A 12,892-nucleotide genomic window follows, 5' to 3' on the forward strand; every position below is an offset into this window, starting at 1 on the left:
TTCTAGGAAGATAACATTTTTTCAGATTTCAATTTCTTCGTGTTTCGGATTCCTGTTTCTGACTATATTTTCCTTTTTTTTTCTGTTTCTGTTTTCTTCTTCCTATTTTTTAAAACTCTCCTCTTAAAATCTGATTTTTCTTCTCCTTTCTTTCTTTCTATCTTTCTCTCCTTTCTTTCTCTCTCAAAGACTGATCTTTTTCTCTTTTAAAATCTGCCTGAAAGCTCTCTTTTTTCCTTATTTTTTCTTTCTGCCAAGAGCTCTCTTCAAAAATCTCTCCCTAAAAATCTGTTTGCTTCCTGTATTTATACAGGTCTGTCCCTTTCTTTTTAAGTGCTGCCTGGACCCCCTTTTTGTTATCTAAGGCAGATTTTCCCTTAAAATCTGCCACTGAACTGCTTTTTCTTATTCAAACAGCACTAAGGATACCTTTACTTTACTTTCAGCCCCTCCACTTCCTTTGGTTTCCTATTATCCTATTAGATTAACAGCCACTAATACTCCACTTCCAGCACACTAGCACTAATACTATTTTTTACTGTTTCATTCCCATAAATGCCGTGAAATCCTACTGTTATTACTGCCCATTAATACAAGATCAGAATCTATTATGAAACATATTTAAAAATCTGTTCAAACCTAATTATCAACCTGATTTAAAACAGCTAATACCAATTCTCTTAAGTTCCTAACACAGTTGTATCTACCCAACAATTGTGAAATTGAATTTACGTAACATCTCAACAACATTATACTGAATTTCAACATAACAAATTACACTGAACTTCAACTTTGAACTAAAATCAAACAAACACAGGAGCATTGTCAATATATTGACAATGCCCTGAAACTCAATGCTCAGAAATCAACACTCATACAGCATCCATTTGATGGATTTTATTGAACTATAAACAAAGATGATTTAATTGACGAGTATTAATTAAACTGATTATCAAATAAGGATCAACTGATTACAACAAAATAATCCATCCAAAACAGGTTGTTTCAGTCAACATTTTCAGAAACAAGATTTATAATACAACTAATCGACGAACTTAATCGAGTCGATTACACACATTGTAATTAATCACAACCAACAGAAACAATTCACATTCGGATCAAGTAGATGGGTAGGAGGCAGAATCACGGAATTAAACAAAAATATGCAACATTACACATGTTACTGAAACAAACATATAGAATACAAAAAGGAAATAGAAAAAACATACCTCTGAATCTTTAAATTTAATCGGACTCAAACTCAACTTGGATTAGGACTTTTTGAAATCAAAAAGACCTTAGTCGAAGTATTTTCAACTGAAAATACTTTGACTAAGGTCGATTAAACCTCAATCCTTCGTTTGAATTGAAAAAATTCCAAGATTGGAAAATTTTTAGGGTTTCAGAATTTGGATCTTAAATCCGAACACTTCTGGGCAGATTCGAATCAAACCAACGGTATTCTAGGCACGAGGGAGGTCAGAGGGGTAACTGGTGTGAGTTTGAGGTAGGTTGGGACAGGGTCAGGTTTTACTCGAATCTTCAAATGAAGATTCGAGTAGTTCTAGTAGGATTCGAGCCATGCAACCAACAGATCCGTGGTGAGGGTATTTAGGGGAAGCTGTGGTGTTATTTTGGGGGTCATCGGAGAAAGTTGGTTTTTCAGGCCAACCTTCAATCGAAGATTCGAGACATTGGGGCCTGATTCGAGGTATATGGGTTATGGAATTGGAACGGGGAGGTTGAGAGGAGTCGAGGGTGTTAAGGTGGGGTGGTTTGGACTACCGGAACCGCCGTGAGGCGATTTCCGGTAGGCGGTGTACGGTGGTGAAGGGCGGAGTTCATCAGATCTCTTTGAAAGAGATGATGAACAGGACCGGGGGTGGGGTGTTTGGTTTGGGGGGCTGGGGTGTGGATTAGAGTTATATACGAGTGGGGTGGATTGATCTCATCCGTTTGGATCAATTAAGATGCACGGTTGAGATCAATTCACTTAACCAAACGACATCGTTTGGTTTAAGTTGGGGGAAAGGGGTCAGCCCGGGGGTGATATGGATCGGGTTTGGATGAGTTCCTGAGGCCGTTGGATCAAGATAGATGAACGGTTCAGATCTGACAGCGTAAAACGTCGTCGTTTCGTTTAAGCAATGGCTGAACTGGACCGTTTGATTGAAACGAATCAAAGGCCCAGATTTGAAGTGCCCATACGGCGTCGTTTGGATTTGGTTGTATTGGACCGGACCTGGGGTTTGTTTGGACTGGGCTGTGGAGGGGTAATTTGGTTTGGGCCTGGATTTCAGTCCAGGTTCGATTTTTACAACTTATTTTTTTTTTAATTTTATTCTTAATTATTAAAATCTTAATTAAAATTATAAAAACAAGAATTACCCTTCCAAAGATATTAATTACCTTTTAACAATTATTTAACACATAGACAAAACATTAATCACACAGTAAAATAGTTAAAATAGAACAAATGCATATTTTTGTGATTTTATTTTAAATTAACTCAATTATTAAATGCATAATTAAATCCTAGATACGCATGAAACATGTATTTTTATTTTAATTTTGCTTAATTATAACAAAGCAAACATTTACGGATAAAACACAAACAATTAATAAACGCAAAACAATTTCTAAAATTGCACACTAAAAGAAATTAATTTTATTTTTGATTTATTTTGGAGTAGTTTTCGTAAGGCAAAAATCACGTGCTCACACATGTAACAAAGGCATAAAATAGCAAGTTTGAATTCAATGTAGAAAGCATGTAGAATGCATGATAAGGCAGAAATAATTCAATTGAATGGTCAAAGCTTCCCCCTTTATGATCAAAACTCATCACATCGGATTCTATATCAGATTAAACTAAACATGTGTCATTTTATCAAGAGAAAAACACGAGAGGGCGACCCTAGGGGATGGATTTGTATACACATGTTGTACAGTATAGACCTCGCGCCATAACAGTAAAAATATCCAATAATTGCACGGCAAAGAGCTCATGCCATAACAACAATAATCTCAAATAATTGCACGCTTGTCATGTTTTAGGATCCAATTTGGGGTTCTGAGGCTTTCAAAACCTCAATTTTATTTTTCTCGATTTGCGTGCGGAATCTGGGCGCATTTTCGGAAAGCCTTTATGTGAAAATTTGAGAAAATGCTAAATTTTGCCTTTAAAATTGAATTAAGTTGACTTCGGTCAATATTTTGGGTAAACGGACCCGGATCCATGATTTAACGGTCCCAGAAGGTCCGTAGGAAAATATGGGACTTGGGCGTATACCCGAAATTGAATTAAGAGTCCCTAGCCCGAGAAATGAATTTTTACAAAAAATTGTTTAACTGAAAATATAATGGTTTTTGGAAATTGAATCACTTTCGATCTTGTTGATATCGGTCCTGTATTTTGGTTCTGGAGCCCGGTACAAGATTAATATGGTATTTAAGTGATGTTTGTAAAATTTAGTGAGAAACGGAATCCATATGACGTGATTCGGACCCTCGGTGGTGAAAATAGAAACTTTAAAGAGTTCTTGAGATTTTCATTGATTTTGATGTTAAATTCGTAGTTTTAGGTGTTATTTTGGCGATTTGATCACACGAGCAAGTCCGTATGATATTTTTAGACTTGTTTGCTTGTTTGGTTTGGAGCCCCGAGGACTCGTGTGAGTTTTGGATAGGCTAGGGGATGTTTTAGACTTGAAATTTCTGGTGTTTTAGACTTCTGTTGCCATCTGGTATATCCTTTTTTGCATTCACAAAGACACTCTCGCGAACGCGAAGAGTAAGTTCGTCTGAGGGAAAATTTCCTTCTGTGCGAATGCGAGGCACAGGTCGCAAACACGAAGTGTTGGGGGCATTACCCTTCACGAATGCGACTTGGCTATCGTGAACACGAAGGCCATTTTGGCAGGGACCTGGGGGAGGGGTGAGATACTCTACGCGAACGCGGAAAACGGCTCGCGAACGCGAAGGTCAGGGGAGCGTACCTTTGCGAACGCGTACAGTATTTCGCGAACGTGAAGGTTCTTCTGGCCAATGCTTTGCGAACGCGAAGAAGACCTGTCCAGCGATTTTAAAACAGAACCTAAGTCGGGATTAGACCAAAAATTCATTTTTTCTTCCATAGAACTCAACCTTGGGCGATTTCTGAAGAGGGATTTCAACACCAAATCATAGGTTTGTGTTCTTAAACTCATTTCTTTCATTTTTCATCAACACCGATTAGATTTCTAGGCCTAAATCTTATTTTTAAGGGTAGAAATTAGGAATTTTAGGAGAATTGGGGATTTTACAAATTTGGGTATTTAGACCTCTATTTGGGGTTGGATTCCGAAATTAATTGCATATTTGAGCTCATGGGTGAATGGGTGAATGAGTTTTGGTCCGAACCTCGAGTTTTGACCAAGAGAGCCGAGGGTCGGTTTTTGACTTTTTGGAAAAAACATTGGAAAATCTATACACATACATTAGAATTGATTTATTTAGCATTAACTGATGTTAATGAGTTAATTATCTATAGATTCGGGCGGTTTGGAAGTGGAAATCAAAGGAAAAGTGGTAATTGAGGCTTGATTTTTGACCGTAGAATCGAGGTAAGTATTTGGTCTAACCTTAGCTTGAGGGAATAGGTGTTATTGTCTTATTTGATATGTGTTAGCGTTGAGTACGACATATAGGTGTGGTGACGAGTATCTATACGTTGGTGTCGAGCATGCAAGTGAATCTTATACTGTGACTGTTGTAACTCTTATTATGTATCATTCATGCTTAAATTGATAATTATCCATGTTGAACAAGACTTATGATATTTTCTTGGTAATTGACTCAAGTTGAGGCTTATTTTGTGAAGTTAATTGTTGAAAAGAGGTTGGTTATAACTGATTCCCTTGTCGGGATGTTATTGTTTCTATTGTTGATTCCTTGCCGGGATGTTATTGTTTCTATTGTTAATTCCCTTGCCGGGATGTTATTGTTCCTATTGTTTGAGTGAGGAAGAGTGTAAAACACGAAGGGTGATGTCGTGCATGATATTGTGAGAGAGTGTTAAAGCACGAAGGGTAATGCCGCGCCATATTTCTGTGAGTGTTAATGCACGAAGGGTGATGTCGTGCCATATTTCTATGAGTGCAAATGCAGAAGGGTGATGCCGTGCCATTTTTATTGATTTCAATGGTGAGGACGAGAGTAAAAGCACGAAGGGTGACGCCGTGCACGCGTTACTATGTTATCATTTCTGTTTGTTCAAGTTTGATATTTACCTTGCTTATTTACTTTATGTTTGTCATAATCTGATATCCCCCTCAGCTTGTTTTCCTTTTTCTCGTCTTTACCTGTTTAATTTTTGTTATTATTGTTCTTGTGTATGATTTAATTGCACAGGTTTATATGGTTGTCGTGTCCTAGCCTCGTCACCACTTCGCCGAGGTTAGGCTTGACACTTACCAGTACATAGGGTCGGTTGTACTGATACTGCACTCTGCACTTTCTGTTCATATTTTGGTGCTGGACCGCATGAATAGTGTTGAGGTTGCTGCCTTCAGTCCACGGGAGACCCAAGGTAGATATGCCGGCATCCGCAAACCCTGGAGTCCCCCTTCCCCCTATTTTGGATTATCTGTCTCTTTTCCATTTCGAGCACAGTTGTAATTCTTTCAGACCAGTATTTGTAGAACTTCTTAAATGTTTGTGAATTATGACACCAGATCATTGGGGTAGACATGTATTGGAGTATTTTGAACTGTTATGAAACTTCCGCATTTTATATCTGCTTAGCTTTATTACTAGTTATTACTGTTTGGGTTAATAAATAAATGCGTTAGAATGTATTCGTTAGTACGGAGATGTCAATGCTTATTCCTAGAGGCTACAGAGTTTAGAACAACTTCACTTCTGTTCTTCTCTATCGTGCGATTTGATTTCTCAATGCTAATTGAACTTCTACTCCGTTCTTATGCAGATGGCGAGAACACATACCACTTCATCAGCTGATCAGCAGTCCGAGCCCTAGTGGCAGCTCCTACGAGGCGCAGAGGACGAGGCTAAGGCCGTGCTAAAGGACGAGGCAAGGGTAGGGATCAGCCCAGAGCAGCAGCACCAGCGGCGGAGCCTCAGGTAGAGTTTGATGATGAGGCTCCAGCCCAAACCGTTCCAGCAGGGCCAACTCAGGTTCTAGAGGGGTTCATAGCTACCCCGGTACTCCAGGATGCTCTGGTCTGTCTAGTGGGCCTTATAGAGAGTGTCACTTAGGCATGCATACTTCCTGTAGCACCAGCCGTCTCACAGGCTGGGGGAGGAGCACAGACTCCCGCTACTCGCATTCCGGAGTAGATGGCTCCCTAGTTTCAGACTCCAACAGTTCAACCAGTTGGGGTAGTTTCGCTGAGTATTGTAGCACAGACCGGTGATAGAGCAGTTATGTCTTCTAATGCTTTGTGGAGATATGATAGGTTCACCAAGATTTTCACTACTACCTATGGCGGTACATCTTTAGAGGATCCCCAGGACTATTTGGACAGCTGTCGTGAGGTTCTACGGAACATGGGAATAGTGGAGACCAATTGGGTCGACTTTGCTGCTTTTCGTCTGTCAGGTTCCGCCAAGAATTGGTGGAGGGATTATTGTTTGGCCATACCAACTGGGTCGCCATCTTTGACTTGGGACCAGTTCTCTCAGCTATTTCTGGAGAAGTTCCTTCCTATCACTCAGAGGGAGGACTATCGGAGGCAGTTTGAGCATCTCCAGCACTTCAGACTTCTCACGGTGCTCAAGGTGGCCATGGTTCTCATATGTAGTATTCTGATCAGCTACCATACAGTGTACCACTAGCTCCTATCAGTGCACCTCCACTCTAGAGTTTTCAGGGTGGTTACTCCGGCCGTCAGGGTCATTTTCAGGGTCAGTAGTCTCAGCAGTCGAGGTCTTGTTATACATGTGGTAATCCAAGGCACATTGCTAGATTTTGCCCATAAGCATCAAGCAGTTCTCAGCATCAGGGTTCTCGTGCCATGGTTTCGGCACTAGGTGTTCCACCACCCGCTCATCCAGATAGAGGTAGGGGTCAGGCAGCTAAAGGTGGAGGTCGAGGTGTTAGAGGTGGAGGTCAGGACGCTAGAGGTGGAGGCCAACCAGCAGGAGGTCGTCCCAGGGATGTAGTTTAGAGTGTTGGGGCCTAGTCCTGATGTTATGCTTTTCCAGCTAGGCTTGAGGCTGAGACATTCGATGCCATTATCACAGGTACGGTTTTAGTTTGTAGTAGAGATGCTTCAGTTCTATTTGATCCAGGGTCTACATACTCCTATGCGTCGTCTTATTTTTCCACGTATTTGGTTGTGCCTCGTGATTCTTTGAGTGCTCTTGTATATGTGTCCACACTGGTGGGTAATTCTATTGTCGTAGATAATGTCTATCACTCGTGTGTGGTTATTATTGGGTGTCTTGAGACCCGTGTAGATCTCTTACTTCTTGATATGGTCGATTTTAATGTCATTTTGGGGATGGATTGGTTGTCACCTTATCATGCCATATTAGACTATCACGCCAAGACCGTGACCTTAGCCTTGCCAGGGTTTCCTCAATTGGAGTGGAGAGGGACTTCCGGTCATTCTACCAGCAGGGTTATTTCTTATATGAAGTCTCGGCGTATGGTCGAGAAGAGGTGTTTGGTTTATTTGGCTTATGTTCGTGATTCTAGTGTTGAGGTTCCTTCTATGGATTCTATGCCAGTTGTTCGGGAGTTTCCAGAGGTATTTTCTGAAGACCTGCCGGGGATTCCACCCGACAGAGATATTTACTTTTGTACTGATTTGGCTTTGGGCACTCGGTCCATTTCTATCCCGCCATATTGTATGGCCCCGCCAGAGTTGAAGAAATTGAAGGAGCAATTGAAGGACTTGCTTGATAAGGGCTTTATTAGACCTAGTGTCTCGCCCTGGGGTGCGCCAGTGTTGTTTGTTATGAAGAAGGATGGGTTGATATGGATGTGCATAGACTATCGGCAGTTGAAAAAAGTCACCATTAAGAACAAGTATCCATTGCCGATGATTGATGATTTATTTGATCAGCTTCAGTGTGCCAAAGTGTTTTCAAAGATTGATTTGAGATCTAGCTACCATCAGTTGAGGATTAGGGCATCCGATATCCATAAGACAACTTTTCGCACTCGGTATGAGCATTTTGAGTTTCTAGTAATATCATTTGGGTTGACAAATGCCCCAGCTGCATTTATGGATTTGATGAACCGACTGTTCAAGCCATACTTGGATTCCTTCGTGATTGTTTTCATTGATGATATCTTGATCTACTCCCGCAGCCGAGAGGAGCATGAGAAGCATCTTCAAGTCGTTCTCCAGACTCTAAGAGATAGCCAGTTATATGCCAAGTTTTCAAAATGCGAGTTTTGGTTGAGTTCAGTTGCATTCTTGTGTCAGGTTGTATCAGTAGATGGTATTCAGATGAATCCTAAAAAGATTGAGGCAGTCAAGGACTGGCCTAGACCCACATCAGCTACAAAGATCTAGAGTTTCTTGGGTTTGGTGGGTTATTACCATCGGTTTGTGGAGCAGTTTTCATCTATAGCAGCCCCGATGACAAGGTTGACCCAGAAGGGTGCCCAGTTCAAGTGGTCGGACGAGTGTGAGGCGAGCTTTCAGAAGCTCAATAAATCTCTAACTACGATGCCAGTGTTAGTATTGCTCACAGGTTCAGGGCCATATACAGTATATTATGATGCATCTCGTATTGGACTTGGTGCGGTGTTGATGCAGAATGGCAAGGTTGTTGCATATGATTCACGTCAGTTGAAGAACCACGAGAAGAATTATCCAGTTCATGACTTGGAGCTAGCAGCCATTGTTCATGCGATGAAGATTTGGAGGCATTATTTATATGGTGTGTCGTGTGAGGTGTTCACAGATCACAAGAGTTTACAATACTTGTTCAAGCAGAAGGAGCTAAATTTGATGTAGAAGAGGTGGTTGGAGCTATTGAAAGACTATGACATTACCATCTTGTATCATCCTGGGAAGGCCAATATAGTGGTCGATGCCTTGAGTAGGAAGTCAGCCAGTATGGGCAGCCTTGCGTATATTCCAGTCGATGAGAGACCGCTTGCTTTGGATGTTCAGGCTTTATCCAATTAGTTCGTGAGGTTAGATGTTTCTGAGCCCAACCGTGTTATAGGTTGCACAGTTGCTCATTCTTCATTATTTGATCCTATCAGAGATCGGCAGTATGATGATCCTCATTTGCTTGTCCTTAGAGACACAGTGCGGCACGGAGGTGCCTAGTAGGTTACAGTGGGGGATGATGGAGTTTTGAGGATGCAGGTTCGTATTTGTGTACCTAATGTGGATGGACTTCGTGATTTGATTCTAGAGGAGGCCCATAGTTCTCGGTATTGTATTCATCCGGGTGCCTCTAAGATGTATCAGTACTTGCGGCAACATTATTGGTAGAGGGGGATGAAGAATGATATCGTTGCATATGTAGCTGGGTGTTTATATTGTCAGTAGGTAAAGTACGAGCATCAAAGACTTGGTGGTTTGCTTCAGAAGATTGAGATTCCCGAGTGGAAGTGGGAGCGTATCACTATGGATTTCTTTGTTGGACTCCCATAGACTCAAAGGAAGTTCGATGCAGTATCGGTGATTGTGGATAGGCTGACCAAGTTAGCGCATTTCATTCTTGTGGCAGTTTCCTATTCTTCGGAGCGATTAGCTGAGATCTATATCTGGGAGATCATTCGTTTTCATGGTGTGCCCGTGTCTATTATTTTTGACCGAGGTACGCAGTTTACCTTGCATTTCTGGAGGGTAGTTCAGTGTGAGTTAGGTACGTGGGTCGAATTGAGCACAACATTTCATCCTCAGACGGACGGACAATCCGAACGTACTATTCAGATTTTAGAGGATATGCTTCGCGCATGTGTTATTGACTTTAGAGGTTCTTGCTACCTGGGATTCCGAGTCCGATATGCGGAACCGATATCCTCACCTTTTCACCGACTCAGGTACTTTTCTATGTCTGTTCGAGGACGAATAGTTATTTTAGAGGTGGAGAATGTGATGAACCAAAAGGTCATCTCGTATTTTAGGACCCAATTCGGGGTTCGGAGACCTTTAAAACCTCATTTTTTCTCCTTGATTTATGTACACAGACCAGGCGCGTTTCCGGAAAGCCTTTATGTGAAAATTTGAGAAAATGCTAAATTTTCCCTTTAAAATTAAATTAAGTTGACTTCGGTCAATATTTTGAGTAAACAGACCCGGACCTGTGATTTGATGGTCCCGGAGGGTCCGTAGGAAAATATAGGACTTGGGCGTATGCCCGGAATTGAATTCCGAGGTCCCTAGCCCGAGAAATGAATTTTTGTAGAAAATTATTTAACTGAAAATATAATGGATTTTGGAAAATGAATAACTTTTGATCATGTTGATATCGGGCCCATATTTTGGTTCCGGAGCCCGTTACAGGATTAATATGTTATTTAAGTCATGTTTGTAAAGTTTGGTGAGAAACGGAATTCATATGATGTGATTCGGACCCTGGGTTGTGAAAATAGAAACTTTAAACACTTCTTGAGATTTTCAATAATTTTGATATTAAATTCGTAGTTCTAGGTGTTATTTTGGCAATTTGATCGCACGAGCAAGTCCGTATGATGTTTTTAGACTTGTGTACATGTTTGGTTTGGAGCCCCGAGGGCGGGTGAGTTTTGGATAGGCTACAGGATGTTTTAGACTTGAAATTTTTGGTGTTTTGGACTTCTGCTGTCATCTGATATATCCTTCTTCGCATTCACGAAGACACTCTCGAGAACGCGAAGAGTAAGTCTGTCTGAGGGAAAATTTCCTTCTACGCGAATGCAAGGCACAGGTCGCAAACGAGGAGCATTGGTGGCATTACCCTTTCGCGAACGTGACCTGGCTATCGCGAACGGGAAGGCCATTTTGGCAGGGACTTGGGGGAGGAGTGAAATACTCTACGCGAACACGACAAACGTCTCGCGAACGCAAAGGTCGGGGGGTGTACCTTCGCGAACGCGTACAGTATCTCGCGAACATGAAGGCTCTTCTGGCCAATGCTTCGCGAACGTGACAGGCTTCTCGCGAACGCGAAGAATACCCATCCAGCGATTTTAAAACAGAACCTAAGTAGGGATTAGACCAAAATTCATATTTTCTTCCATAGAACTCGACCTTGGGCGATTTTTGAAGAGGGATTTCAACACCAAATCATAGGTTTGTGTTCTTAAACTCATTTCTTTCATTTTCCATCAACACCCATTAGATTTCTAGGCCTAAATCTTGTTCTTTAAGGGTAGAAATTAGGGATTTTAGGAGAATTGGAGATTTTACAAATTTGGGATTTCAATACCAAATCATAGGTTTGTGTTCTTAAGCTCATTTCTTTAAGCTCGTTGGTGAATGGGTTTTGGTCCAAACCTCGAGTTTTAACCAAGCGGACCCGGGCCGGTTTTTGATGTTTTAGAGAAAATATTGGGAAATCTATACTCATGCATTAGAATTGGTTTATTTAGCGTCTATTGATGTTAATTAGTAAATTATGCATAGATTCAGGCGGTTTGGAAGTGGAAATCAAAGGAAAATTGGTAATTGAGGCTTAATTTTTGGTTGTGGAATCGAGGTAAGTGTTTGGTGTAACCTTAGCTTAAGGGAATAGATATTTTTGTCTTATTTGCTACATTTTAGGGTTGAGTACGATGTATAGGTGTGGTGACGAGTGTCTATAAGTTGGTGTCGAGCATACAAGTGAATATTATACTGTGACTGTTGTAACTCTTATTATGTATTGTTCATGCTTAAATTTATGATTATCCATGTTGAACAAGACTTATGATATTTTCTTGATAATTGACCATTGTTAAGTATTGACTCAAGTTGAGGATTATTTTGTGAAGTTAATTGTTGAAAAGAGGTTGGTTATAGTTGATTTCCTTGCTGGGATGTTATTGTTTCTATTGTTGATTCCTTGCTGGGATGTTATTGTTTTTATTGTTAATTCCCTTGTCGGGATGTTATTGTTCCTATTGTTTAGGTGAGGGAGAGTGTAAAGCACGAAGAGTGATGCCGTGCACGATATTGTGAGAGAGTGTTAAAGCATGAAGGGTGATGTCGTCCATATTTTTGTGAGTGTTAATGCACAAAAGGTGATGTTGTGCCATATTTCTATGCGTGTTAATGCACGAAGGGTGATGCCGTGCCGTTTTTGTTGATTTCTATGGTAAGGACGAGAGTAAAAGCACAAAGGGTGATGTCGTGCACGTGTTACTGTGTTATCATTTCTGTTGGTTCAAGTTTGATATTTACCTTGCTTCTTTACTTTATTTTTGTCATAATCTGATATCCCCCTCAGCATGTTTTCCCCTTCCCGTCTTTACCTATATAATTTCTGGTATTATTGTTCTTGTATATGATTTAACTGCATAGGTTTATATGGTTGTCGTGTCCTAGCCTCGTCACTACTTCGCCGAGGTTAGGCTCGACACTTACCAGTACATAGGGTCGGTTGTACTGATACTGCACTCTGCACTTTCTGTGCAGATTTCGGTGTTGGACCACGTGAGTAGTGTTGAGGTTGCTGCCTTCAGTCCACGGGAGACCCAAGGTAGATCTACCGGCATCCGCAGACCCTGGAGTCCCCCTTCCCCCTATTTTGGATTATTTGTCTCTTTTCCATTTCGAGCACAGTTGTAATTCTTTAAGACCAGTATTTGTAGAACTTCTTAGACGTTTGTGAATTGTGACACTAGATCATTGGGGTAGACATGTATTGGAGTATTTTGAACTGTTATGAAACTTCCACATTTTATATCTGCTTAGCTTTATTACTAGTTATTACTGTTTGGGTTAATAAATGAATG

The sequence above is a fragment of the Nicotiana tabacum genome, chromosome 22 (assembly GCF_000715075.1).
Source record: "Nicotiana tabacum cultivar K326 chromosome 22, ASM71507v2, whole genome shotgun sequence".
Lineage (NCBI taxonomy): Eukaryota > Viridiplantae > Streptophyta > Magnoliopsida > Solanales > Solanaceae > Nicotiana > Nicotiana tabacum.